At 34.6% G+C, this 24340-nt stretch overlaps 1 protein-coding gene across 5 annotated transcripts in view; it reads right to left on the bottom strand.

Moving 5' to 3' along the window:
• Positions 1-24340, bottom strand: part of LOC123678246 (muscleblind-like protein) — a 440933-nt gene that overhangs the window by 291386 nt on the left and 125207 nt on the right. The window contains exon 1 of one of the 5 annotated variants that reach the window (XM_045615158.1): positions 21917-21937. The exons of the other annotated variants lie outside the window; for them this stretch is intronic. The gene's annotated coding sequence lies outside the window, so the exon portion shown is untranslated. Of the gene's footprint in view, positions 1-21916; positions 21938-24340 lie in introns of those variants that run through there. 5 annotated transcript variants of the gene reach the window in all.

The raw sequence follows: 24340 nt of genomic DNA, 5'->3' as shown, positions 1-24340 counted from the left end.
GAGAACACCCATTTTAATCACGTCATACACACCAGTCGCATACCTCAAACAGTTTAGCGAGGCTAACAGCGTTCGTCTACCAAAGTGCTTTACGCGAAACGCTACCAACGGCAGAAAATTAACATCGGAATTGGGCAACAAAAGCCGAATTGCTAGGCATCGAGGCAGCGCCGTTTGATCGGGTCGTTCCTTCGGCCATTGTACCCGTGCATAATTCCGTATCGCGATCGGAACCGAAACAAGACCAGTTACCGTAAAAGCGATTCTCTCTTATGCAAGCAGGCGAGTTTCATTATCTGAGCGCTACCGAGGAAACGGCGGCAATTTGACGGGCAAGCACGCTGTCTTAAGTAGGAAATAATTCGATAGATCGTTCACGATGCTGCTGAGATGAAGGAGAGAGAGAGGTCGTGGCATCGAGTTCTGGGAGGTCGCCTTTTGTGGGAGATGATGGCTTACTTTTCCCTAGACAAGCGATATGGATGATGTATTGAACCTTCTTTTTTGGAGAATACGCGCGATACGCCTACTAACGATATGGTTTTTTATTTGTAGGTTAGGATACCTGGTTTGACAGTTTATATTCAAGACACTAAAAAGTAGTTATATCGGCACAAAGAACGAGGAAAGGGTAGTAAACAGCGACAACCCTTATAATATGTAATCTGCTCTTGATATACTGTTTTTTCTAACCAACATACAAGTTGAAGGACCTAACCTAACCTAACCAACAAGTGGAAGGATTGCGATGAGTTGGAAAAAATATTAATGCCGTTTGGGTGAGAATTGGCTTGATTGCTCGGATTGTTATGTTGGTCAAACAAAACATGTTAAAGATTGTAGTAATTTGTATACTGCCCTTTTCTCGCATATATTTTCGTTATGATCACGTTAAATTCTGACAACATTAAAATTTCATGCAATGAACCAAATTTGTGGAAAAGATTAATAAATGAAGTTATGAGATTAGACTATGATGAACACGTGAGAGATGTTTATTGATAAGATATGAGTACTGTTATTCAGTTTATCTTTTTCGCTTGATACTCATGTATCAACTGCATCCAATTTTAAGATATCAGTTGTGTTATACATATGGTGTAGTGGAACTAGATCCATTATGTTTGCATAAAAACTAGTCTTCAATTACCATAGTTGAAATGATTCGATTTAGTTCAAATATATGATATTTTGTTCGATAACTTGTTGCCCTTTTGAAGGTAATATTGTTATGACTCTTATAAAGGCTATTGGCAAATAATTGAAACAATCTATTTTCACAAGCCTCTATTGAAGCGAATTCTTCACCAACAAAATTGTTCGCAATGGACAGGAACAAACTGTAATCACTTGGTGTCAGGTCTGGACTAGGAGGTGGATGCATTAGAACCTCCCAACCAAACTCCCAGAGCTTCTGGCGAGACACTTTCGATGTGTGTGACCTGGCGTTATCCTGATGGAACACAAATCTTCTCTTATTGACCCAAGTTGGCCGCTTCTGGGCGATTGCTTACTTCACACGGCCCAATTGTTGACGGTACAGTTACGAGTTAACAGTTGTGCCGTAGGGGAGCAGCTTATAGTAGATAATTCCCCGCCAATCGCACCAAACACATGGAAAAACCTTCCTGGACGTGAATCCTAACTTGGCTACCTTTTCCGATGGTTCAACGCGTTTCGAGCACGACCGTTTTCGCTTGACGTTGTCTTGAGTGATCCACCATTCATCACCAATCACCAAACGCTTAAAAAAATGGGTAGATTTGATGCGATTCAGCATCATTTCGCAGATCGGTTCACGAGGTTTTTTATATTTAAATCGACTTTATTAGAGTTCAAAATTTGTTATATACCAATTTTAATCTTCATCTTTTCATGATGTGGTCAAACTCATTTGTCATTATTGATTTCCTTCTCTAGCCTGAAGATGGAAATAAAAATGCTTATTTAGGCATTTTTATTATATATTTATATAGTTTCATACAAAATCAACCATACAACCCAGTTTCGACGCTTTATGCAAACTCTTTGTACGTCTTAACTTCCAAAATCGATGGATTTAAAATCAAGTAGGTTTCGGCCGGCATTTATGAGTTAACCCGACTTCTGTGCTGCCTGTGCTCCATAATAATATTAAATAAATAAATAATCTTCTCATGGCGAATTTTCGGCAAATTTCACGATAGGTAAGTAACTCCATTGCCAGTTTTCTTGCGATAGGAGTTTCAACGTTTTCCTTTTCGACTAGGAAACTGCCTGATTCGTTAAAGGAGGTTGTTTCTCAATTAATGCTCGTATTTTCGCTTAACCTGATGTCAATAGAATCAGTATTGAAGGTTCAACCTGCTTCCAAGAATTCATCATGAGTAATGTAACTCGTTGTCCACCAAATACCGTACGCACTAAATTATTGTTTTCATTGAAAAATTGTAGCGAAAAGTTGAATGGGAGAGATTTTGATGGCAGTAGGCTAGATAATTGAATTCAAAATGGATGAGGGAAACAAAAATAAAAGGTTGGGAAAATCCACACAGATCTCGTGAAATCAAATATTTCATAACAATGTTCTTATCACGGTGTGTTGTACAATTTTCTATGTGATAAAACCTCTATATCAACTTCAACTTCCTGCCTTGAAGGTGCAATTACTCCAAATAAAAGATAAAATATAAACAAGAGATATGAATCAGCATGAGGAAATCGGTGAAGTTCGTTCGTAACTCATTTCTGATCCATCTCGGAATTATAGGTGATTTTTTTTATGCTGATTATAAACAAAATTCAACCTTCTAGTTCCTACAGTTTCAACTTTTCCCTTGGTAGAGAAAAACTACCATTACTAATAATTATAATGATTTGTAAACCTATCCTTTAAATCTACCATTAGATCAGGGACAGGCTGCCGCCAGGACCGGCAAACCGTAGATTTTGCCGGGGCGCCACAGTATTGGGGCGCAAAGTCTGTTAATCAATCAATCAATCAATAAGTTTATTAAGACAATTGTCAATAAACATACAATTCGTTACAGAGGTTTCCTAATGAATCCTGTGAGTAATATAAAAATAAAAAATAAAACAAGACATTCTTTCGGACACAAAAAATGTTTTCTTAGTGAAAATACCACTCTTTGTAGTAAACTAATAAAATAGCCAAAAGCCAATTTTTTCAAATCCAATAATTGCTCTCATCTATAGTTATGCAAGGAACTAAACTGCACCTCCAAGAACAACGTCATCTTTTTACAATAGACTTAGAGAGCGCCGTAATGTTTTGATGAAATCGACAAAACGTCCTTTGATAAATTTGACAGGGTGATTTAGGGCTGAAAAAGATTTTATATAAAATGAAAAAAGATGCATGAAAGGAATCACAGAGGCCCTCTCAATGAAAATTCAGATAAATTAGGGAAAGCAAAGCGGCGAAATTTTATTTTTCAGGGCGCCAAAATGTTTGGCGGTGCCCCTGATCGTAGATCATCAACTGCGGTCTGCTTCTTACTGTTGGATCTGGTCCTGTTTGATCTTTCATCATAGCTCCTTCGATTTGGACGTTCAGCTGTCGTGCCATCTTTGTATGGTCTTCCTGGTAGTTTTTTGTATTGGGTTTCTGAGTTTTTGCCCATTTCGCTATCTTTCCTGTGTCCCTCAATCCTGGATGTCGTGATCGAGTCCATCTTACCACATACTGAACTCTTGTTTTTCGCAGTGTGTCCCCATTCCTTATTTTCTCTCTGATTGAGATCCCTCTTACAGTTCTCAGCACCTTCATTTCTGCTGCTCTCATTAGTCTCTCTGTATGTTATGTTATATTGGCATATATTGGTGTTATGTTGGCAAGAAATCGTGGAGGAAAAACGACTGTTATCAATCAATCTTCAAATTAATTTAAATGAGATATGATTACTTCAAACATATCTCAGTTCTTGTTTCGGCTTCGTATACTGGCCTTAGACCTGTCTTATATATTCGGATCTTACTTTTCATGCTCATTTCTTTGTTCCTCCATATTATATCCCTTAAAAAGTCCGATATTCTGGTCTGGACTTGTGTCCTAACTTCATCCAGGGTATGTCTGTTGTACGATACCTGTATTCCGAGGTAGTTGAAAATTATAACTTAGTTTATTATGTGTTCATTAAACATTATGCTCGCCATTATGTAATCGCATTTTTTACATCTGATGGGGCTTTTGGCTATAACTATTGATTGGGTTTTCTTGTGGGATATAAACTCGGATATAACCATGTTCAGTTCTTGCGCTATTATGTTGAATCTACAAGAGTAGGCGCTGGAGGTCATCCGCGTAGGATCCGTATGATCTCTAAAGATCGATTTTCCACTTTGTAGCTAAAGTTGGTCTCTTTTATCGAATCCTTGATCATATTGAAGAGGGTCGGGCTGAAGCTGCCTCCTTGTCTATCTCTACGGACGTACTTATCTCTTCGGTCAGTCCATGCATGCTCTGTTTTTATCTGTGTTCTTTTAAAATGTTGATCACTTATATGTACTTTTCATCGATGTTCTTCTGTCTTTAAGTAGTATTACATCTTTCAGTCGAACTTTGTCAAATGCTTCTGTGAGGTCAACGAAGCATATAAAGAGGGGCTTGTTGAACTCTATGGACTTCTCCACTAGTTGTCGCATCATGAACATCATTACTGTTCAGCGACAGTATCAGATATCGAAAATAGTAATTTACGTAATAAGTCCGGAAAATAGGGATTTTTTGGACGAATAGACAAACTCGCTTACGCTCGTCCTGGAAGTCTGTGAGTCCAAAACAACCATTTTCGGGCGTGTTGCGTACAATATTTTTTCGGCAACCGTGTAGAATAACACTATCGCTGCTGCTTTCCATATTTTATTGCGATTGCGATCAAAAAACATGCAAATTTTTGACAACTAATTTCATTTGAACTGTCAGCCGTTATCTCGGTTGCTATGGTAATGATCAACTGCATTTATTAAAAATATACCTACCAAGATTTTCATATTCACAATGACACGAACGACGTGATTCTTTTCCGGCCTAGTCCGGGAAGTACGTACTTTCCGGACTAGGCCGGGAAATGCTACTTTCTCAAAGAAAAAGCGGACGGGAAGTGAGCACTTCCCGGACGGTTGCCGAAAAAATAGGACTTTTAACGCAATAACACACTATGAGAAGGAAAGCTTTATAAAGCAAATAAAAAATGTCCGGTCTGAAAATTTTTCAAACTCCGCATAACCATGAATATCAGGCAGGCTGATTTATCCGCGCGAGTAAATTTCGACGTTTACAGTTGTTTTAGCGAGTCGGGATCGACGCGTCTCCGCCCAGGGGCGTAATTTATCACTTAACATAATGTAGACCATTTTATGCCAACCCTTGCCGCAATAGGTATAACAGATGACTGTAACTGTACCAATTTGCACGAACTATTGCTCAATGCCCGACGCCTCCTCCGCAAAAATGAATTAAATTAACGCGATATGGTGGATCCCTAAGGGTGCAGTTATGGGATATTTGCGAAACATAAATACATGGGCCGGTAAGAGCTGTTGCTAATGCTTGTAATTTATGCAGGTTCCGAAAACAAATTGGGCAGTTCGAAGGAAACGCCGGTCCTTTTACTGCATCAAACAATTGGATTCGGAGGGAAATTTATCAGGGGGAGTTTTCCGGATTGGGAAAACCGTGTTGTTTGTTTTTATGGAGCGGGAATTCGTTATTTTAACCTTTCATTATTCACGATGATAAATTAACCTTCTGGATATTGCCGAGAGGAGCATTGACTTTCTGTTTCAAGTAGAATTGGATTTTCTTTCCAACTGAAACATAGGTACAATAGTCGTTGATCTTAACACTTGCATCCTTCTGTGTTTCAATGAATCTGCTCTGAGAAAAATTTGGTGGGGTGAGCTCCGTAAATAGCATTTTGAAGACAACAAACAACTGACAGGTTGCTTACAGTGCTTATGAAATACCTTACTACTATAATTCCTCCAATTTTCCACTATTTTCTTATTGGGAGACTTTCCCTCCATCTGCAATTCACTTTTCCCTCCTATTTGGTTCCTTGAAAGAGATATTTCCTCTTATCTTTATTTCTTATTGAGATTTGTATTATCTTTCTCAATTTCCTATTCTTATGCTCTTTCTGCGTCTTTACTGTCTTCTTTCTTTGTTTCTTAACTATTTCTTCAATAGTTTCAATTTTAAATTATTTTCTTATTTGTTGGTTGCTTATACACCATGGGGCGCCAACCGCTGTTCTGATTACTGTAACCGATCTTTCTTATTGTCTTTCGTATTATACCAGGTTAATCCCACATACGTAATGCTTGGTCTGAGCACTATTTTTATTAGCTTTAGCTTGTTTTCTTAGGAAAGTTTACTTTTTGGTTGGATTTATGTTGCAAGCGGTACTCTCTCTCCCAATAGGGAGAATTGCGCAAATTTCGACGGCATCTCCCACGGTCGCAAAGAGCCACCACAGTACGAATTATCCGCATTTTAAAGAGACTTAGGTATCATGACGAATTCAAAAAAATACTTATGGGACTTCAGAGTTTTGCTCAATTATACTGCAATTTCTCAAATTGTTCCTATAATTTCTCAGAAAATTAATATATGGTCCTCAATATTTTTTTTTCACTACCTATCTGTCTATCACTAACTATCTGCTTGGGGAAAAAATTCAGGAGATATCTTCAAAATATAATGGAAATTTATAAAAATATTTCTTTGTTATAGCTTTCCTCAATGCAACCAAAAATTCGGATGAAACTGTAAAAGGCGTTATCTACTTGCAAAATGGTAAAACAATGTTCTTCAACAGTGGTGTTCTATAGAATTTTGTGACCATAAGATTCAACATAATCAAGACAACGTAGGAACGTAGGAGTGTTACGAGCTGTAACTTTGAAAGAGAGGCAAGTTCGAAAACAATGTTATAGAAAAAACAGATCTCAATTTTGAAATTGATTATCTTATAGATGGAATTATCTACTGTGTATTATCGAAGGTTTGTTAAAGTGACCTTTAATCTTATTCGCAGTAATATTAAAGTTGACATTGATCGAAATTATTTTAGTCAATTGCAAGAACAATAATACCAGCAATATTAGGTATACAATCTTCCACCAAAATCATTTTTCGGCATGGACATATCGCATTCATTTATTTATAAAAATCTTGTTTACTGAAAAGCGAAAGAAATGATGTGTACTGTGTATGAACCCATGTTGTAGCATACTCTCAACTCTTTAAAGTTATAAGAAGTGACACATTTTTGAGCGCCCCTGAAGACTTTAATTTTTTAACAGCAAGGCGAGTCTATATCAATTATCTATGATCATTTTCGGTTCAAAATAAGCAAATCACAACAATTTCTCCCTGCTTCCTACAACAAGCGCGCAAAAAATAAGCTACTTTGTAAAGTGGAAAAAAAGGTCTAGGACTTCTTTAAGATGTTGAGAAGTTGATTTCACTGAAATCCAACGTAACAAAGAAGCTCTTCCAGTACCAACTACTAATCTCATCCTCTTCAGCAGCCACAAAACAAGTCAAATGCCTGGAAAACACTCCTCAATCTCAGAATAATCCACAAAGCTGATCACGAAGAATATCGCAAAAAGTAATCGCATATTCCAGATCCGGCAAAAAGGAACCAGCGTCGTTCTTTATCCATGTAAACTCTCTGGAAGGGTATTCACCGTATGAATAGAGCAGAACCCCGTGTGGGATCGTAATAGATAACCCTCTTTCCCTCAATTCCCCTAAATTCTCTTATCAGGTGATTGGTTTCAAGCCTCAAGTCACTCAATTTGTTCTAGCGTGAGAAACGATCCGTATAACGTGAAGTTGGTTTTCTTTTGATTAAAAAAAGCGCTTTTAGTGGATGAAGTTGGTGAGCTGTTGAAAGGTTGAAGGTGAAAATTGTGTGTTACAACTTTATACAGGGTGGCCATTTGAACACGAAACAGACGAGATTACAGACGAAATAAAGTTTTTCGATAGAAATGCTCGGACAGGTCGATTTCTGTTTCGAGGGGGACAACTTAAGATGTAGGTTACGGACGCATAGCGCTTCAACCCTTGCTACTACAACCCTCACCCCCAAATTTTGAATAGGGAAGATGGGGTGAGTGATACCTCATTTGAAAGGAATTTTTATACTGATTTCAGCACAGTAATTGTTTTTTTCATTTTATGCATTAGTTCTCGAAATATTCTTAACTAAGTATTTGAAAATGAAGTGGTGTTTTCATGGCACTTGTAGTGTTTTGTGAAAAATCGACATTTTGAGCTTCAAAACAACCATGACTGTGGCTTCCTTCCTAACTAACTAACGCATGAATATTTCAAGAACTAATGCATAAAATGAAAAAACAATTACTGTGCTGAAATCAGTATAATAATACCTTTAAATTGAGGTATCACTCACCCCATCTTCCCTATTCAAAAATTGGGGGTGGGGGTTGTAGCAGCAAGGGTTGAAGCGCTATGCGTCCGTAACCTACATCTTAAGTTGTCCCCCTCGAAACAGAAATCGACCTGTCCGAGCATTTCTATCGAAAAACTTTATTTCGTCTGTAATCTCGTCTGTTTCGTTTTCAAATGGCCACCCTGTATGTATTATGTGTTACTCTGCTCTTCCAATAACTGCATTTTATTTGTAAGCTACGTATTCTTCGAGTGATTATGGTGAAAAAATCTAATTGACTCAGGTCAGGGTGTTAGTGAATTATGAAACTTTTGTGCGCAAATGCTTTGTATTCTGATATACGGGGTTTTTAAGTTTTTCTTGAAAACTGACCAAAAGTTATATACTAGGTGGTTCAATGAAAACTCAATACCTCGATTTTCCGGCTTTAAATTGAAAATGTGAGAAATCGCTCGAACCTGTCTATTTCTGATTCGAGGGGGAATAACTTTACTGCTCTTTGCATCCCCGTAACTGCAACCCCTTAACGGGGGTGAATTAAAACCCTTGTTTTTGAATAGGGATGAGGGGTGATGTGATACCTCATTTTGAAGATCTTATCAAATACTATATATTCCTGAAATGTCGCTCCAAAATTTCCATCGATAACAAAATGACAGGTAAAATAGTGGAAGAGTACTTACTGATGAGTACCTTCGAAATATGTCGGATACGAATAATATTCTCGAGATAAATTCCACATTCCCTCTTTCACTATTTTCGCTGTTATCGACGGATATTTTGAGGCGAAATTTTAGGGTCAGATAGTTCTCGATACGATCTTCAAAATTATTTATTGCAACAACCTTCATCCCTATGCAAAATCAAGGGGTTGTTATCATCCCTGTTAGGGGGTTGAAGTTATGAGAATATAAAAAGCAGAAAAGTTGTTTCTCCTCGAATCAGAAATTGACAGGTTCGAACAATTTTCCACATTTTCATTTCAAAGTTGTAAAATCGAGGTGTTAAGTTTTCGTTCGACCACCTAGTATATAGCAAACTGTTATTATTTTTCCATGCAGAATCACCTTCTGATATGTACCTCGAAACTACAATATACTGCTTCTTCGTGAGGTGTGACTCCGAAAGAAGAAAACTCAAATTTATGAACGTGAATGTGGAGTATAACGAAAAAATCTGTTATCGACAAGGAGTTGTTAAATAAATATTATCTTATTGAACAATTTTTTCGTTTTTTAATCTCCTTCAAAATTCTTTCAATACAAGTAATGAATTTGAATCGTTCGAGTTGTAGAAAATTATATTGTAAATAATCAAAAAATATTTTTGTATGATCAATAACCACCTATTATCTTCTCCTAAGCAAAATTTTTAGGGATAAAACGCATATAGTCTTCTCCATGAGAAACCACAATTTGTGTGCAAAATTTCATGTACCTCAGATGAGATGTTTGGACATGGAAAGCCAAGAAATAAATAGATATTCAAATTTATTAACATTTTCAATATGAATTGGTTTATAACATTTCCAAAAATAAACATTTGTTATCCTTCTAGGATGAGGCAACTATGGAAACAAGTAACCCATTCATTGCACAGGAAGGAATCACAAATCTAAATCTAAAAATATACTTAGATTTATTTACACGTATTTCGTTTTATCAGTTATTTTGGTTTGTTCACTAGATTATGTTCTTATTAGTCAAAGCAGTCAGAAAAAAATGTTCTTCCAGAATTAGTTGGAAATCGAATAGTCAACAATTTTTGCATAATTTTCTGAATACGTAACTGTCAATGAGATTGGCTTGGTTTTTCAAAGCTATTTATGTATATCGTTATCCTGCCATCGTCCCTATGAACTCCGTTGTTTACTATGCATGCTGCAGTACATTATTAACGCATTATTCGAAAATATACAATTATTTCTACAATTAAATGGACTTTATTTGCATACAGTGCAGTCGGTTTAACACAATTCAGATTTTATTGACAACGGTAATGATAAATAATCATAGGTTGCAGTAGTTCACCAATTCTGCTATTTTCAGCACGTCCTTTCATTACTTCACTGATTTGAAATAACGGAACTTGATGAAATTTCAAATGGCTGACGTTTATTTATTGGTTGTAATCATTCTGCATTACCGGAGGGATTTGAGCTATCTATTGAGTCTATCTATTTTGGTATTTGACGAGCAATTTCAAAAAGTTTTAACGAAGTCTGTCGATAAAGCAGCAGGTCGAAGAAGAGAAGCATATATAATCTCCTGACCAGGTCACTTTCAGCAGTTAATTTGAATTTCTTTTATTTCTGTTTTGTAATTTTGATTCCTTGTAATTTGAAACTGTGTAGCTGTGAACAAGTCAAGTAGAAACTTAATAATAATAAACTTAATAATAATAATTTCTCGAATCGAGATTGAAAAACTACTACTTGACTTGAACTTGAGTTGATTTCAAGTCAAGCTCAAATCAAGTAGTTTGAATATCAAGACAAGCCGTGAATCCCTATACCTACCTTCAGGATTATTACTGAAGGTTTTTCTCTCGGTTTTTCCATCTAAAATTGGTCAAAAGGAAAATGAAATCTAAAAGCACTACATACATAACCACATGAATTTTAATGGAAATGAATGATTCGTCAGGAAATATAATACGAAAGAATAATTTATTCATCAAGTAAATTTTACAAAAATAGTGAAATACCAGAGGTGCCTTGCCTAAGCATAAGATCGTATGCAGACACCTTCCAAATTGAATGAATAATCAACTCAATCACATACTATATTTTATATATTGGACAATAAAAAGAAAAAAGAAAATAACAAAATCTAAAGTTTGGTCCATTCTTTTGAAATCAGATATAGAAAAGAAGAACTTCACATAAAGTTTCTAGAAACAACAACAATTGACAGAAGAAAATTAACTATTGTTTATCAAACAAACTGAAACTTTCAAGAGAAATTATCCTAGAACTTTGATGAATTAATAAGTAATACCCAATATTTCCATAATGAAAGACCCAATGAGGTTGAGACTTTGCTTGTAATTAGGTTTAGTATACTCATAACGAGCTCCCTGCAGTTTCTTGTTGATAGTGTCAACATAACCAAAAAAAGTTCAAACATACGCAAAAGTCGCATGGCATATACTTCTACAAGGTCCTGCGCGCTTAGAGAAAATAATCATCTTCAAAAGATGAATACCTCGATAAATACAGTGATTTTGATACTCGGTTTTATATCGATCCTCTATGTTCATTTAATAAATTTCATGTGAATGAAGTAAATGAAATGACTTGGCGTTATGAAATATACAAATTCCTGATTGAATCACGTACGAACAGTTGTGAATATATTTCATAATAGTGGAAGAGGCACTTTTCCAATCTTAGCTAAATGTCCAAAGATTTTCTATCGTCAGCATCTTCAGCTCCTGTTGAATCACAATTTTCCAGAGCTGCTTTTACAAAAATGCAATAGATCAGGCAAAAAATACATAAGATGCCTCATGTGTCTCAAAGTCTGGATGGAAAATGATGTAATTAAACAGTCCTTGGAAGTTTCTCAATTTCAAGAAACTATATATTTTTTATACTTGTGAAGAAATTATATTTCTTCAATTCTAATCTTACCCCATAGATTGTGCTAATTTTTAACTACCATAGACAGAGTCTATGGTGCCAAGGCCAGGGTTATATTGAATACTTAATCCTATGGCAATTATTGTTACTAGGCAACATACTGAACAATATCAACAATATCATTTAGATCTTAATTTCGAATTCATTAGAAAGGGAATTGTTTGGAATAGAAACTTTAATTGTCGTTTCTTTGTTTTCAGGTATGTTGGCTAGTTAGGTAAACAATGTAATTGTATTATTATAAACTTTGTTTTCAGAGCAACACAATTGTTTTATTTAATTCCCTTTCAAACTATAAGAATTTGTCTTATATACTTTATATTTTGTTTTGTTTTATAGTGTTTTTATTTTGTTTCCATTTTGAAATAGATGTTGACATTTTTGGTTTTTTTATGCAATAAGTTTTTATGGATGAAAGTTTCTTTGCAAGGTACCTTCTCATTTCATCATTTTTTTATTGATGTGAACACTTCACAATAAAACTTCTGAAGATCAAATAGTTTGAAAGCATGTACTTTATTTCTCAAATACTCGATAAATTAATACTTGACTTGACATTCAAAACCTACCATATGACTTGAACCTGACTTGGCAAATGAAGGAACAAGCAACTGAAAGTTCCTGAGGATATCTCGAGTAATTTAAATGCGTATTTATCAAGAAGAGACTCAAATGAAGGAATGAAAAGTTTCAACATTAGTCTGATAATCCAAAACTGTCCACCCCCGATGTTATTGTTGCAGTCATCCTTATTACTGTCTGGAAGATGACAGCATCGGAGAAAATTAATAATACTCTTATGGTAATTCAATCCTGCAATTATATTCACGACCGTTCGGAAACGCCATAAATAACAGATTATACCGGGTGATGTCACAATCCGAAATGAGAAAAATCGCCTACGCACGTATATATGAGAGAACGAGATATATATGTAAGAACACCAATTTTCACGTAACATTTCCATATTTTCCGAGCCATTGTTCCAGAAAGTAAAACGGTTTCATCCGCGTTTCGGGAATTCGGGCCTTCAGATCCCCGAGAGGGTGGTTAACTTGAATTTGCGAAAACATAAATATCGTTCTTAGGACGACCCGTATAAATGTGGCAGTTATCACGAATTTATGGGTTATTTGTTACCTCGGCGTCGGTGTTAAAGGGCCCGGTGTGAAATATACTGCGAAAAAATACATAATACACACAGGAATTCATCCGCAGCTAGGACGAGAATTTTCTCCCGAGAAAATTCGTAGAAAATTAAATTTTTTTTTCTGGATGAATAACGGCGGAGCTTCAGTGTATGAGAGTTGGAAATGTGCCTGTATGCTTATTAACGAATAGAATCCATACAGAGGTTCCTTCTTTTCATATCCATCCCCGGTGGCATTTTTATGAGACAACCGTAACCAAATATTATTTTCAATAATAAAGCTTTGGAATCGGGAAAAAATGAAACCCTTCTGCAATTTCTACAGTAAAGTTTTCGGAATGTGTAGAATCTAATAATCGAATTTTAAAAAATCGTCCGTCTGTCGTATTTGCATAAATTTGTTACAGAATCAGTTGGTATACCTCATTGATTCTCTTGTCTGGGGAACACTTGGTTTCAAGAAAAAATACAAATCTCTACTTCAAATTTCAATAATTATCACTGATCATAACGAATTTCAACAAATCTAAAAACACTGTGATGCTGCTTCGAGCATTACCACATTTGTGGTAAGTGCCCAGAACATACTCTTCCAATGAATAAACATCGCAGCAGGTGTCCCACAAGGTTCAGTCCTTGGCCCCATAATTTCTCACATTTTTATTCATGATTTCCCAAAATACCCTAATAACAAAAATTGCACTATTTGCTGATCACGCAACTATTCACCCACATTTCACTACGCCATCAAAATGATCTTTAGTAGCATTAATGCACAACCATAATAGGATAACCCTTTAAAGCTTACATCCCTAGAGCAACTACTTTAAATTTATTTTTCTGTAATGATACTTACTTATCTATTTGAATCAACAAACACGACAGCTCCATGTAAGAACAGTGGAAGCATGCATGCAGGAACTGAGTAATGAATATATTTATTAATTTATAAAGGCAGATGTGCCTTACAATGTACATAATTATCCAAATGAATATTTTTGATTTTGCTTGGAAGCACTAATTGTGAAAAAATGAAGATATCAAGATTGAAGAAAATACTTCTTACTCATTCTCAACACAACACAATCATAAAATTGAAAATATTCATTGCTGCGATGATTCCATGACCAACTATATTTTCCGCGCAATCTTAGGATTTTTAGTTTAGGAGTAATTAATTTTTTGAATTTTTTTCTATTTCTGAACGGACAACCGTGGGTTCAAATACTTTTCCTGGATTTTCGTTCCAGAGTCGAGATATTTTGCGCTGAAAAAAAAAATTATCAACCAGTGTGAAATTTGCAATGTTTTTCAATATTGAACTTAGTAGAGTAGTGAAGATTGCACGCTCTTTGACCAAGTAACATCTCAAAAGTGCATCAAACGGTTTTATATTTTCTTTACCCACCTTTCTGAGCTTCTGAAATATCTCTCAGAAGCAAAGATCTTGTGCAAATGCGCAGTCTATCGAACCTTTCAATTAAGATCAGTGCTAAGGTATATATTATGATTAAGATAATTTCATTTTATTTAATTCATTCTCAACTTCCAAGCAATATCTGGCTTATTGTATATTGGCTCATTTTGGGTTGCATTCATTGTCTTGAATGTATACAGTCTAATAACGCAATAGTTCCTTTTCCTTACAGCTGAGCGTTTTTTAGGCATTTAAGTTAGATTGTTGAACTCATTGTAACGATAAAACATTTCTATACCCAATTTCAGTTAACTTTTGGTTCGATCCTATAATTCAAACTGACATTAACTAGTTGATCGGTTGATGACAATGAAATTCGCAGCAATCTATAAAAAAAATTCAGCAAGGAATAAATTTTGTTCCCAAATTGAAATTTCGTTAAAATTTTGCACGCGTTTCTCGAAGTAAAAAACTTCGCAAACTGACTACTTCCACACCTCCGCAGCGTACCATAAATTATTGTTTTCCACTTACGAATTTTCCTCAGGCTCCAGTGCCACATGCTGCAAGCGACAGCCGAATAGCGCGAAATAACTAATAACGTTTCCCTCTGTCTCGAATAAACTCCGATCGTGTAGATCCCCCCTTAAGTCGTCGTCACTTGTAAGCAACTTGTTCGCGTACCGAAAATAATGCGAAATGTCGAAATATCAAATTACAAAATTACGAGGTAATGAAACCTTCGCTAGCAAGACCCAAGTCAGACTCTGTTGCACTATTTATAAATTCCGGATTGGATATCATTTTTCCGGGGCATCTGGCGCTGAATATGCCGAATTTCGGGGGAGAGATGAATGCCCGCCATTATGCCTTTGAGCCCGCGCGGCGCAGTCAATTAAGTCGAAATTCGGGCTTCGGTTCGGATTTTCGCGGCATCATTTGTCTGATCTAATTGAACTGCTGCTGCGTGTTTTCCCGCCGAATTAAATTTCCTTTGATTTCGTTCCGCGTTCTCTGCTCGAAGAAGGTTTCCGTATTTATTATTAATCGGTTAATGAAATCAGAACTGAGGATAGTTGAGAGAAGAAATTCGGATATTCTATGGTCTGAAACGTCAAATCGTTAAGTTAGGTTATGATAGGTTTCGTACATTGAATTGATATATTATGGGCCTGTTTTTAGTTATGAGATGTTTTTTAATGAAGATAAATACTACGCTGATCTATTGAAAGAATAACATTTTACATGTTTTCAAATTGTGAAATAGATTTCTGTGACAACTAAATACTATGTTGCTTGGTTATCATGTCGTCAACCCCATAATTTATGGATTGAAAAATAACATTTTAGAAGCTAACCATTTTGAAGGTCTGCAAAGATATCCTACATTCAAATGAGCCATAAAATTGTCAAAGTATACAGGGTGATTCCTAATTACAGTACGAAATTTCAGAGGGTGATTTGTTGTTTTAAGAAAAAAGGGTCCTACGGACATATGTTCGTAGTTGCATTGTTTCCGAGATAACGCTAGGTATTTATGAATTATATTAGTGAATTGATTGGTAGGATTCGAGGGTGAAGGGAATCAATTATATGAAATTCTGCCGATATTTCGATTATATTTAAATCATCCTCAGGGCTCTGAAAGAACAATGCAATTTGATGTTACATAACACTCCCGGAAGAAGATGAATCTAGTCGACTCATAACAATATTATTTATATTTTAAGACTCTAAACAACACAAAAAAAATATATAGGTAATGAATACAAAAAATGAATATTTATTCATATTTTGAATTTTAAAATATTAATAATTGTCAATAAGTCATCTAGGTTCTTTTTGTTGGGATTAATAAGAAAAGAATATATCATTATTTATTATTTTTGTTATTCAATTGAGAAAACACTGAAATAAATTTAAAAAATTGCATTCCTTCAAAATTGAGACAGCACATAGAAGAAACACTTTGCAAGAATACCAATTCTTGACAAATTCACTAAGACAACGAAACAAATGTTAAAAAAAATTGTTTGAAAAAATATGTGGAAATTAAAAAGGTTTATATTTATTTTCATCGAAAAAAAAAGGAATATAGTGTTTTGCGGCACCTTCTATTCTGTAATAGAGAATACGTAGACGTTGAAACCATTATTTCCGTATTATCAATGCAGTTCTTCACAGCATAGATGGTTGATGTAGAAGTCACCCAACGTGAAACATTGAAGAATTAGGAAGTACATTTAGAAGTAACAAAGAATATACCAAACGTCAGTGTATGTAATATGCTCAAATGGTTAAGCACACAGTTTGTCCAAAGTATGGCTTTTGAACCGAATTTTCCGTACGTAAAACCTTTTTTCAGATGTAGCCGTATAAAAAAGAAGCTATTATTTCAACTTTATCATAGACGAGATAATAAAGAATGCATCTAACTGAAGGGCTACAAAATTGGGAATCGAAATGTTAATATACTTTGTTATGCCGATGACGTTGTGCTAGTGGCAGAGGCTGTATAAATTCCACCATACTTTTAACTGCGGAACTTTTCAATATGTCCATATCCACCTCAAAAACAAATTGTACAACAAAATTTAAAACTCCCATCAGATGTGAGTTAGTTGTAGATGATAACATTATAAAATAAGAGATGAAATTCAAATACCTACATGGGTACCTAATGAGATTTCAGGATATGGAGACATCGAAGCAGAGATAGAGGAGAGACAACAAACGATGAAATTGAAGTGAACACTGCAATGTGCTTGAACAACATAATATAAAACAATAGAAGAATATGAATAAAAATCAAGTCTACAATTCATAAAACCTAAAAGACCCATAATGTCATACACCCCAAAAACTCACCCAGATAAGTCTGAAACCAACTGGCTTTTGGAGACAAAATAAATGAAAGTATTGTGCAAAACAGCTGGGAATACTCTGCTTGACAGGAAACGCAGTGAAAATATTACAAGAGAGATGTATGATTGGTTAAAGTATCAAGTGACAAATCACTGTCTGGAACATGAAGCATTGGAGAACCATAGAGAGATGTTAGATATTTATTTGGGCTTGCGGTCTCTGGCAAGGTGTAGAAACGTGAGGTGGTTAGTTTATTTGGCAAGTTTGATTGAAGTTTTCTCATATTTCCTGACCTCTCCCTTTTGCGGTCTCTGGCAAGGTGTAGGTGAAGACAACAATTAGAAATTCGGTAAGGGCTCGAATTATATCAAAAGGTCAGGAAATATGAGAAAACTTCGATCAAACTTGCCAAAAAAAACTAACCACCTCACGTTTCTACACCTTGCCAGAGACTCTATAGAGAGATGGAGCGAAAACTTTAATACTGAACATGACGACATGGAGATTGAGAAGAAACAGGCATAAAAAGAAACTATGAATTCAATGACAGCAGATTGTCTATGAAAATATTTGATGAAATCATATGTACTTCTCTTGGCACTGATATGAAATTATTTCCACACACAAAATGTAAGAAAACATTAATAATCGTCAAATACACGTTACCAGACAAGCACTCCCTCTAGACGTCGAGGTATCGTCATATTTGTGGCGCTGAAAGTAAACATTCGCGTTTTCCGAGCACGAAGCAATATCCTCCGATTCCAGGAAAAACAATATCACGCCACAGAATGCCAACCTTATGAAACCATTTCGAGTATGTATTTTATGACGCATTATATGGAGTTGTTCAAGTTTTACGATCACTATGTTACCGGGATTGTATCGAGTTGAGGAGATTATTGTAAATGATTTTCAGGCCTTCGAAGGCAACACAGCACGTACGGTCGTATACAGTTCGAAGAGGGGCGGGGGCGGCTTCAAATGCACTTTCGCGGCATTATTTTTATTTCCCGAATAACAACAGGTCCGCCACTGTGTTGCACGTAATGGTTCATTTTTCAAGGATATTACGATGATGGAGTTTTACTGCTTCGATCCGGGGTGAGAATCGGGGAGAATCCTATGAACTGTATACTTGGAATATACTGCCCAACAAACGAAGTGGAATGAAAATATTTCCAATAAATGATTTGAACCAAAGAAAAATATAATTCTTGAATCACTTGGTAAAGTTAAATAAATTAAGGTTCAACGAAAAAAATAATAATCAAGCAAACAATTACTCTTCTATCATTAGGTAATGTATCTATAAAAAAAACTTAATACCTTTCAAGAATAAGTTAGACTTCTACGAAAGCTACTGATCTGTTTGAAAGACTCAATGTTGTTAAACTATCATATCAAAGAATAATCTCCAAAGTTTCTGTAACTCGTTGTTTGCTGGAGTTGCCTGGATATTTGTAATCGATATAATTCATATCTGGTGACTATACGGTGGCCATTCTCAAGCTCAAGTCAAGTAGTCATTTTTCAATGTCGAGTCAAGTATTTATTTTTCAAGTACTTGAATCATATCAAGCTACTTGATTTTCAGCAGTTTTATTCTGTAGTATCACATCAATAAAAAAAATGATGTAATGAGAAGAAACCTTGCAAAAAACACTTCTATTTATTGAAATCATTGTATAAAAGAACCAAAAATATCAATTTTTTTGATATAGAAACATAAATCACTATAAATCATAACAAAACAAAAAATATTAAAAAAATTAAGTTCTTTAATATTGAGGAACCTCCAGGATTTGTTGGATTTCATAATTATCCATCCAGGATCAAAGACCAATGAGGCATCTTATAGATTTGTCGCCTAACCTATTGCGGGCTTTTGTAACTGTAAGCACAGCTCTGGAAAATTGTCTCTGAGCAGGAGCTGAAGATGATGGCGTTGATGAAGAATCCTTGGCCATTTTGGCCAAGTTTAGAAAGATATTTCTGAAACTAGCAAAATCTACTAATAGATTTCATAGAAATGTGACAAAACTACTATTAAAGTCACACTGGCGAATGCTTCAGTCTCTCGGCGCTCGAGGAATCCCCTTATTTAGTCTAAGAGCGCACGAAATTGCAGAAATATATGCCGTGCGACGCGTGCATATCAAACTCAAGTAATATCAAGTAGCTTGATATCAAGTGAAGCAATAAATATCTAAAATCAAGTCAAGTCGAGCTCAAGTATGTAATATTTCACGAGCTTGATTTTCAAGTCAGTTATTTGGTTAAAATGTCAAGCTACTTGGCTTGATGAATCCCTAAACTGAATGAAAAATTTTAGCAATTCTCTCCCTAGAAGAAACTACTTGATACAAGTCAAATTAGATGAAGCAATATCGAACTGATTTGGATAATTACAAAGCGTATAGACCTTTTCCCATAAGGTGAAAAACTACCTAGACTATAAGAATATATAACCTGAAAACATATTTACAAAATTCACCTTTTAAAATTGAAACATTCGAGTCACCGAAAATAAATAAAACAGTTTAATACAGTCATGCTTCCATGTCAATTATTCAAATACCGCAGAGATAACATTGCCTAATATGGACGGAAACATTTCATCATTCTGAAATTACTAATGTCATTTGTGTACTTTTAACCTAGTTTGAAACGTCGAGAGAGAGAGAATAAAATGAAGCACTAAGGCGTGAAGCAAAACGACAATGGCTTCTAGATGGAAAGAGCATGAAAAATTCTGTTAAATATCGAGGTGACTACGATTTAATTGCATCATTTCAACGATGTTTTATGTCAACTCACTCAGATTCGATGGTTATTTACATTATTGAGATGGTTTATCGCTTTCAATTGATCCTTGGTTTTTGCAACACTATGAACGGATGTCTGTCAAAATGATTCGTTTATTTGGCCACGTCCTTGTTTGATCTCGATTTTTTGACTGATTCAGGTGAAATTTCAATAGAAAACGACTATAACTTCGATCACTTTCAATCTTATTACCACAGCCAAAGATTTCACTTTCGTCTCTATTCAACCAACAAATACAGCTGTTTTTTGATTAAAGCATTTTCAAGCTTTTTCTCTCAAATTGAACTAAAGATCTTTCTTAACATTTCACGGTGTGCATACACAATAATAATAGACTGGGCTGCATAATTATAGCAGAAACCTTTAATTCCCAATGAAATACCACATAGGTATATGAATATGTATATAATTTCTATTATTTTAAGATTTTTATCACCCAAGAAATGTAACCGCAAAAGAGGTAAAAATTTCAATTTTCATCACACTCTGAAAATAATTGATAGCAACTGCGTATTCCGAACTGCAAACAAAACAAAATTATAAACGGAATGACACAGCAGAGGTAAAACGCATATTATCAACAAAAATTTACATAATAGATACAATAACTCACTTTTTAATGTTTGCCAAATTCGGTATTTTATGGATATCGATATAAAATATCACATACGGTGTATTTATATATCGATATTGAAATGATGAGTGCAAATTTGATATGAATTTAAGTAGGGTCTTACCCTATCTGAATAAAAACAGATTACTTATGAGGAAGATGTCAATTTCATTTTGATCGATTGATAATTTGTTGAAATAGAGGATTAATGTAATGATAAGAAAATCCGATGTTATCAAAAATCATCAAACACTCGGAAACCAATACTAGGAGATTTTTTTGGAATAGATATTGAATTAAAGAATTTTGAAAATTGTTTCTCTTTATAAATGACCAAACCGAAAGAAATTTACTAAATCACATCATGGAGTAATTCCTACCGCTGAAAGGACTAGTAATTAATAATTAATAATTAAAATTCATATTATTTCTTTGAAATGTTTTTTGTATATCCTCTTGTGAGAGAAATGAGTCTAGGAATAAAGAATCAAGATAAATTTAAAAAAAGCAGTCCATTCCCAGTACTATTTATATAAAAATTGATTAATTTACCACCCCATCAATTGAATCTTCTGTTTTGATGCGAATTATTTTCACAATTGTAATTTTTTTCTTGTATTCTCGACTACTTCTACCCGTTTTGATCAATGATCTTATAATCATAACTATAGAGTGGAATTTTGAAGGATCAGAGATTTTGATTTCTCAATTTGGTATTTTGAACTCTAAATTTATCAGGATTTGATTCTGCTAATAATTCATAAAGTTAATTGCCTTAGGTGAACCTAATAAGATGCATTAGGTACATATGATGACATATGCCTTTATGATATGTAACATTCAATTGCAAAATATCTTCATGTGACTTTATTGTGAGATAATCTCATGGAAAAATAGTTGGTGAATTATAAGAAGAAATTTCTTCATTTCGACGTTATCTATACAACATTAATTTCTCTTGTACACTTACTATTCAAATTTCAAGTTGATGCTTTAGCGGTAGAAATGAAATGCTTTTTCCATTTCCAGATCGAACATACATATCTATAACCGTCCACATATGCTCGCACGATATTTACTCAATTGACAGCAATTTTATTGACAAATCTTCCTCCTACAGATAAGGCGAGATAAGATAATGAAGTATTAATAAAGCTCGGTCATAAATCCAACGACAGTTCACACCTACTGCCTGGGAAATTGGAAATTTGCGGCCAACTAGATGGCCGACCGAAGCACATTACGAATATATTAACTCATTATGGGCTGATGAAGACCTTGACTGTAAAATAATTCATTTGTCTCATAAAAAGCGACGGTTTAACTGACGATGACGCGATGCTCGATTTGGAACAATAGACGGGGCACATTCTAAATTTCAATTCTGTTCGAACGCAATGACGATTCTATTTTTATCAGGTGGACGATCATTTTTTCAACCTTGGAATATGTTTTGATTGTTGGATGTCTGCCGTGGGTGCAGGAGATCATCAATCAAGTCGATGTAAGACGCGAAAGATTCACTGTAGGTTTCACGAAAATTTGATCAACCTACCAGCACGTTGATTATACACTGTGTCCGTAAAGTATGGAACAAATTCATTTTTAACTAAACAAACTATTTTGAGAAATAATCCTGAAACACGTCGATTTTTGATTTACCCAATTTTAAGATAATAATCTAATATACAGGGTGAATTACTTTCGAGTAATGACGCAACCTTCTTTTTTTTCTGAATGAAACACCCCATTATGTCTCAATTTTCCGATTACTCTAGCTGGGGGTGATTCCAAAAATGTACCACATGTTGATTCCAATTGGTACAGGGTGGACAAAAATACAATAGTTTTGTGTGTGCTGATAAAGTAACGCGTAACATTCTTCATTAGTTAAATTGACAATATTATCAAAAATACTTATTGTCTAGCGGCAATTGATTTGAATGTAACACCCTGTAGTTTGTTTCATTTTTAGATTAATAAGAATGAGTTGTTTCCAAACATGTCTGGTACTTGTGTTCTAGCAGGCAGAATATGAAAGAAATTATTTCTTATCAATTTAAAAAAAAACATAGTCTTCAAGTTTTCTGTGAAATGTCATTATTTGTTTATTGCCGCTAGACAATAAGTATTTTTGATAATATTGTTAATTTAACTAATAAATAATGTTACGCGTTACTTTATGAGCACACACAAAACTATTGTATTTTTGTCCACCCTGTACCAATTGGAATCAACATTGGCATCGAAATCTACCAAGGCACAAGCATTGAACGCTTTACATCTTTGTAGTACAATGTCTTTAAAAATGCGAATAGAAGCTTCTTCTTCTACATACATTTTTTGAATCAGCTCAGCTAAAGTAATCGGAAATTTGAGACATAATGGGCGTGTTGCATTTAAAAAAAAAGGGGGTGACGTCATTACTCGAAAGTAATTCACCCTGTATATTAGATTATTATCTTAAACTTCGGTAAATTGAAATAAAAAATCAACGTGTTTCTGGATTATTTCTTAAAATGGTCTGTTCAGCTAAAAATGAATTTGTTCCATACTTCACGGACACAGTGTATATAAGAACCATTGGTCAACCCAAAAATGAACTAAAATTGAATACAGAGATTATTTAATTGTGACAAACACTTCAATAAAATTTTCGTAAGGCATCTCTTGTTCCATTAAGTAAAACCTACAATTATTTTTGAGGATTTTTGAGGATAGCTGTTATTGACCGATCAGCTCATTGCTTTCGATTTGAGATCTCTGAAAAAAAATATTTAACACAATGAATTGTTGATATGATTTAATATTTCCTTCATTTCGAGGAATAAGGTAAGAAAAAGATATTTTTCTGTAAAAAATGCAATGTTGAAAGTTGTACCCAGTTACTGAATAATAATTGAACGTAGTGTTAAGAAAAATATATAAGAATTCAACATTTTCAGAAAACAAACAATAACTCATAATTGATTCCAAATGACTAGGTACTAATATCCATCCTAACAAAAATTATAGCAATGATCAACGATACACCGAATTTTGTCACCACTTCTCTTAAAAATATTAATTGATACAATGAAAAAATTGCAGTTTCAATCAAGAATCATAACTGAACTCGACAATAGAAAGATATGTATTAGAAGTAGCAATTCATCGAATATATCTGAAAGTATAAAATAGACGAACTGTACAAACACCTAAAAATGCATTCCATTAACATAAGGACGACAAAATTGCTGACAATCCTTCAAAATTTAATTTGAGAATAATATTCAAACTTCAGAATAGATCCCTCGCACTTTGAATTCACAAGGTAAAAGCCAAAAATTTAGAATTTTTTGAGTTTACTTGTCCGGGTTGCAATATAAGTCAAAGTCAGAAGTAATTGTTATCC

Source organism: Harmonia axyridis, chromosome 4 (genome assembly GCF_914767665.1).
Source record: "Harmonia axyridis chromosome 4, icHarAxyr1.1, whole genome shotgun sequence".
In the NCBI taxonomy this organism is placed as follows: domain Eukaryota; kingdom Metazoa; phylum Arthropoda; class Insecta; order Coleoptera; family Coccinellidae; genus Harmonia; species Harmonia axyridis.
The sequence above is the reverse complement of the archived record's forward strand: the minus strand, read 5'-3'. Positions and strand labels throughout refer to the sequence as shown.